This window comes from Schistocerca americana, chromosome 1 (assembly GCF_021461395.2).
Source record: "Schistocerca americana isolate TAMUIC-IGC-003095 chromosome 1, iqSchAmer2.1, whole genome shotgun sequence".
NCBI lineage: Eukaryota > Metazoa > Arthropoda > Insecta > Orthoptera > Acrididae > Schistocerca > Schistocerca americana.
The window spans coordinates 962,664,840-962,670,735 of record NC_060119.1 but is presented as its reverse complement, the minus strand read 5'-3'; the positions used below and the strand labels follow the sequence as shown (position 1 = coordinate 962,670,735).

General features: G+C 41.2%; 1 pseudogene; it reads right to left on the bottom strand.

Moving 5' to 3' along the window:
• Positions 1-3,209: 3,209 nt before the first annotated feature.
• LOC124556928 lies at positions 3,210-3,327 on the bottom strand (annotated as a pseudogene).
• Positions 3,328-5,896: the final 2,569 nt, after the last annotated feature.

The window sequence follows — 5,896 nt, the reverse complement described above, 5'->3', positions numbered from 1 at the left end:
GTTTAACACAAACCCATGCTATTTTCAACTAGAAGTACAGACGAAGTTGCTATATAATCGCAACTAACAATGGCTGCGCTTCTTGCAGCTATGATAAAACAATTAATACAAAATTATAATTAAAACAGGAAATGAATTTTCAATTATTAATCATAAATAGTTTTAACGTATTTGGCTCTATTTGTTTTTATCAGCTAATGAACATAAAAGTACAATAATTTTACATTAAATGTTTTTCATTTAACAGACCTCAAATCGATTCGCGTCTTGCGATGTACATCAGAAGAAGACGACAAACTATGTTAATGATTTTAATGGACCGACTTGACAATGTTGATTTATTGAAGAATTCTCGAATAAAAATAATGCATCATAAAAATGAATCCCTCCACATAATTGTGAATAAGGAAGTAACAGCTATTATCCACACTGAAAATTTCCCCAACATTGCGAGTGTATGTTTCCATGCCCGTTGGCACTTTGTCCGCAGCTCGTGGTCGTGCGGTAGCGTTCTCGCTTCCCACACCCGGGTTCCTGGGTTCGATTCCCGGCTGGGTCAGGGATTTTCTCTGCCTCGTGATGACTGGGTGTTGTGTGATGTCCTTAGGTTAGTTTCAGTAGTTCTAAGTTCTAGGGGACTGATGACCATAGATGTTAAGTACCATAGTGCTCAGAGCCACTTTTGAACCGTTGTCACTTTTGTTAAATCTTTTCCGTTTGCCTGAGCGCGTCGTGACGCTCATTATTCCGCAAATGTGCCATCCTGATGGGCACTTTCAGTAGTTGACGAAACGTAGCTTCTTGTAACATGGTGACGAGATCAAGCTCATATACCCAGAAATTATTAGGACATTCTGTAAACAGACCAGGAAACATTGATGTATTAGGAAATGATTCTACATCAACTCTGAAGGGACGTCACCACATCCACAAACAGTACCAAATGTTTAAGGGTGAAAAATTTGTGGCAACTAATCATCCTAGCCATCGGTCTCCTTCAAATGAAGGAAGACAGGACAATTTAATTTTATGCCTGTATTCAATGATATAGTCCAACATGAATGGTTTGCCAATCACTTGTCTTCAAACTATTTCTGGGGCTTGGGAGTGATCAATTTCGGAACCAAAATCGGTAAAGACCGAAGTAGAACGTTGGTGAAGAAAGTGAACCCATATTCGTTAGGAGCGCGGCTCAAATCCATGTCCGGACAAGAGGGCTGCTTTCCATGGAAGGGGTAATAAGCAGCAGAAAGAGAAGTATATACGATTATAATTACGAATTAAGTAATAGACATAACTTTAAAATTAGTAATTCATTTTCTCTTCCTTTCTCTCGAACTTTAACTTTCAGAATTTAAAAATTAACTGTGTAAGTTTTCCATAAAATTTTATCTGTTTGTGAGGTAAATATACTGCTTTCAAAAAGTTTCTCCTCGTGTAACATGTACTTTAGATAATGATAATGTATTCAATTGCAGAGCAAAACTGCCAGTTGCCACGTGTTGCGCGTGTGAAGAGTGCCGTGTAATAGAACTTCAAAAGTTTATAAAATGCAAATTTTGATATAATGAAAATGAATCCAATTAAATGCCGATGGAAACCAATTGTGTGCTCAATGAAAACTATAAGACTCAGAAGGAGAGGTTCCCAGTGGTGGGAACGAACGTATGAGAACCTTAGAATGAAAATAATTGTAAAGAGAGAGCCTCAAATTCTCTCTTTACACCTATCAAGTACAAAGATGTGACAAGTTATGGGACACCTTCTAATAACGTGTCGGACCTCTTCTTGCCCGGCTTAGTGCAGCAACTCGACCGGGTATGAACTCAACAAGACGTAGGAAGTCCCCTGCAGAAATATTGAGCCATGCTGCCTCTATAGCTGTCCACAACTGCGAAAGTGTTGCCGATGCAGGGTTTTGCGCACCATATGACCTTTCGATTATGTCCCACGAATGTTCGATAACATTCATGTCAGGTGATCTGGGTGGGAAAACAATTCGCTCGAATTGTCCAGAATGTTGTTCAAACCAATCGCGAACAACTGTGGCCCAGTGACGATCTTTGTGTGGGAACATGGCGTACATAAATGGCTGCAAATGGTCTCCAAGTAGCCGAACATAACTGTATCAAGTCCATGATCGGTTCAGCTGGACCATAAGAAACAGTTCAAATGGCTCTAAGCACTATGGGACTTAACATCTGACGTCGTCAGTCCCCTAGAACTTAGAACTACTTAAACCTAACTAACCTAAGGACATCACACACATCCATTCCCGAGGCAGGATTCGAACCTGTGACCGTAGCGGTCGTGCGGCTCCAGACTGAAGCGCCTAGAACCGCTCGGCCACAACGGCCGGCTAAGAAACAGTCCATTCCGTGTAAACACAGCCCTCACTAATATGGCGCACTGCTCTAACAGGAAGGTTTGCCGTAAGTGTGGCACTGATTTCTCGGTTATTTCACGCAGTGTTGCTTGTCTGTTAGCACTGACAACTCCACCCAGACGCCGCTGCTCTCGGTGGTTAAGTGAAGGCCGTCGGCCAATGCGTTGTCCGTGGTGAGAGGTAATAACTGACATCTGGTCTTCTCGTCTCAGTCGTGATACTGTGGATCCCGGAATACTGAGTTCCCTAACGATTTCCGAAATGGAATGTCCCACGCGTCTAGCTCCAACTACGATTTCCCATTCAGAGCCTATTAATTCCCGCCGTGGTGTCGCAATTACATCGAAAACCGTTTCACATGAATCACTTAATTACAAACGACAGCTCCACCAGTACATTGCCCTTTTATACCTTGTGTACGCGATGCTACCGCCATCTGTGTATAAGCACATCGCTATCCGACGACTTTTGTCGCCTAAATATATGTGTCTCTTTCAACTATACAAAGAGAATTTAGTTGGAATGGCAGCAATACTTCTAGATACGTGTTTATGGCGTAAATCACACAAAAGCAGAAACCCATCTTTTCATGCTGCATGCGTTGAGACCACTTATTCTGAAATACTCCGTCTTCAAACCACAAGTGGCCCATCGGGACCAACCGACCGCCGTGTCATCCTCAGGTGAGGATGCGGATAGGAGGGGCGTGTGGTCAGCACACCGCTCTCCCGGTCGTTAAGATGGTTTTCTTTGACTGGAGACGCTACTGTTCGGTCGAGTAGCTCCTCAATTGGCATCACGAGGCTGAGTGCACCCCGAGAAACGGCAATAGCGCATGGCGGCCTGGATGGTCACCCATCCAAGTGCCGGCCACGCCCGACAGCGCTTAACTTCGGTGATCTCACGGGAACCAGTGTATCCACTGCGGCAAGGCCGTTGCCGTTCTGAAATAGAATCTGCATTAAATTCTGCAGTGCACGTTACAAAAGTAAATATAAAAGGAGAAGTCCTTACATTCGTTCAAACTAATGCTGAGATTGCATCTTAGGAAATGCACTGTATCCGCCATTTTTACACGACTTAACCAGTACTCCATTTGTAACGATCTCGAAGACGATGATGAGTGAAACTTCAACATTTCGTTTTGGTTCGAAGATAAACGTCTCCGACATCCTGTAGTTGTAATAGTGGCTAGCTGCTCTAGTATTGAACGATTTATCATGTTCGCTCCATGAATAAATGATTTGGCTTCTCAGTCAGGTATCCTAGAATCTACGATCTATCAGCTACTTTCTAGGTTGATCTTTCATCGCGTGACAGATATTTGAACTGCGAAATTTACTCTCAGGAGATGCTCGGGGTAATGAAGGCGCAGTAAAACCTTTTAACGCGTTTAGAGATCTACGTAAGCCTACAGAGGAGTCGTTACCTCTCTTCGAGCGACAGACCGTGAAAAATTGCTAGCGGCTCTCGAGCTAAGCCCAAAGAGCCAATAATGCGGGAAGACGGCGCTCATTCTTCATCCTGACAGAAGCCGACTCGCCAAACAGGAAACGTTTTCGGCAGTTGACGGGAGAAGCCCCGTATGCCAGCAGGCGCCGGTAGCGCCGCGATATACCTTCTCGAACGAAATGCTTCCAACTCGTTGAAAAAGAGACAATAACGGTATCATTCAGAATGTGTAGTGCTTTCATTCCATGTAGGAGAAAGATATACGACATTTTGTTCTGTTATGTAGTAGATAAATTTTATTTGCAACAAATTTCAAACCTATCACAGATTTTCTCAGTGCTAACCACGCAGTCATACTGGCTGCCACTCTGTGAGTGAAAACTCATTTTTACTTTGTTTTCTTAATGCGCAGTTTTGGCTGTAAGGCCATCTCCAAACGTTTCTATAGTATAGCATCAGAATGGAATCATGTGGTCTGCACCACATAAAATTTGAGGACTTCAAACCGAGCTAATGAAAAAAAAAAAGATTATTTTAATCCAGCTAGTGATAGCCTGTCAAAAGATATAGATTTGTGATATTTGGAAGAAACACGACGTACCTAAGATGTAAAAAATTGTCTTCGGACAGCACTCTACTTGAGTAAAGTGATAACGTATTCATCATAGCTGCTCAGTTCATAACAATTTACTCATTTGCAATTTATACCTTTATGCCATTTTCACGTGATGGCGCTGCATTCAGTAACAAACAATAGTTAGAAATTTCAGACAAAAAGCCCACGTTTTGCATACAGTACTTACACTGAATACTCATTCACACAAATTACTCACTTGCTGAAAACACAGTTGTCAACATTAGTAATAAAAATAAAAAGGCTGTGAGCATATGACACATGTGTTTAATATTGACTGTAATTTAAGTGCTTGAAAATGATTTAAAAGTCGATACTTAAATTGTGGATATTATTAAAATTTTGCAGTCTATGGCGAGCATGTCATCATTAAAAAAACTGAAGACATAGTCATCAACTGGAAGACACGAAGTACTCCTTTCAATAGGACACTGGGTAGATGGATGTGTGTAAAGAGTACTTTTATGTTTCTGTTGTAGTGGACGAACAAGGGAGCTGGAAAAGCACCTATGTGGAGAGAGTATTAACATGCAGTTTAAATGAACGATAGATACGAGATTGTCTTACGCTTGTACTCCGCAACACGAGTCTGTCACGAAATTTTTAATAGTTTTGGACAGTTTCTTTGCGACGAGTAAATGTATGTCTTTATTTATCCGTCTTTCCCAACCAAATTACGGCTATTACAATGAAATATATACCCAGCAACTTCTGGCTCTCCATCAGTGTGTAAAATTATATGCAACATGTTGCTATAATCTACATCTATATCCATACTCCGCAAGCCACTTGACGGTGTGTGGCGGAGGGTGTGCTTCTAGTGTAATATTGCTATATTAAAGAAAAATGTGGAATAAATGTCTCGTAGCCTACATTCCATTTGTATCCTTTAGCAACGGTACAATAAATGCAGATATCTCCTAATACATCGTTTGTACATAAAGCCTCTGGAAGTTAAAATGAAACACAACTTTGCAGTGTGACATCCTCTTAACGGGGTTACTTAACTAAGATGTCCTAGAATTGTCGTGCGGCTCATAATGTAGTAAGTAAAAGGGAAGTTTACTTATTTATTTATCAGTCAGATTCTGAGGGAGCATGAGAGCCAGAACTGCTTGCTACTGGAACGCCTTTGTACATAGATTACAGAATGCTGATTAGAATATGAATTAATGAAAGAATTAATAAAATACGAAAGCCTTGTAAGATAGTGTCCGAATATCCCAACTAGTGCTAGTACAAAATAGGAGTATGCTACAAGAACACTTCGCAACTTGGATTTTAATAACTGCTGCTTCTCACTCAATTTCTTTAGTCCTGCGGGAAGCCTATTGAAAATGAAGCCTATATCTGTACAGTGCTTAAGAAAATTTCATCAAAGTGCAAATCGTCTCTTCCGTCTAGAGTTCACTAAATGACTGTGG